Genomic DNA, 438 nt, shown 5'->3' with positions numbered 1-438 from the left:
AATATTACCGTTTTGTGACATTGGGTAATCAGAAAATATGTTTTGTTTTGTCTCCTAGTATGGCTATGATATGATCCTATCAATGGGGGTTAAACGTTGGCCATGTCGACATGTATTCTGTGATTAGAGATTGATCTCACAACTACACCACCGGTTTCAGAATAGTGGCACTTTTGATATCTGTTCAGAGTAGCCAATAGTTACTTTTGATATACTTATAACTCATGCCACTGGGGTTAATTATGGTTTTTATGACCCATACCACTAGAGTTAATTGTGATTTTTGTTATGATTATGACCTATGCCATAAGGGTTAAGTATGGTCATAGTACGTTACGGGAGACCATTAAAATCTGTAATAATTGTGAAATCACATTTTATCTATAACAAAAATGGAATTAAGATGGTTTTGTTGTTTGAATAAGATTACCCCAAAAT

At 33.8% G+C, this 438-nt stretch overlaps 1 protein-coding gene across 1 annotated transcript in view; it reads left to right on the top strand.

Moving 5' to 3' along the window:
- The window catches only part of LOC149527275 (uncharacterized), a 4,615-nt gene that overhangs the window by 341 nt on the left and 3,836 nt on the right, over positions 1-438 (top strand). The window lies entirely within an intron of this gene.

Source organism: Theobroma umbraticum, unplaced genomic scaffold (assembly GCF_002168275.2).
Source record: "Theobroma umbraticum cultivar Fairchild unplaced genomic scaffold, ASM216827v3 scaffold_147.0, whole genome shotgun sequence".
Classification (NCBI taxonomy): Eukaryota; Viridiplantae; Streptophyta; class Magnoliopsida; order Malvales; family Malvaceae; genus Theobroma; species Theobroma umbraticum.
This window is presented reverse-complemented; position numbering and strand designations above follow the sequence as displayed.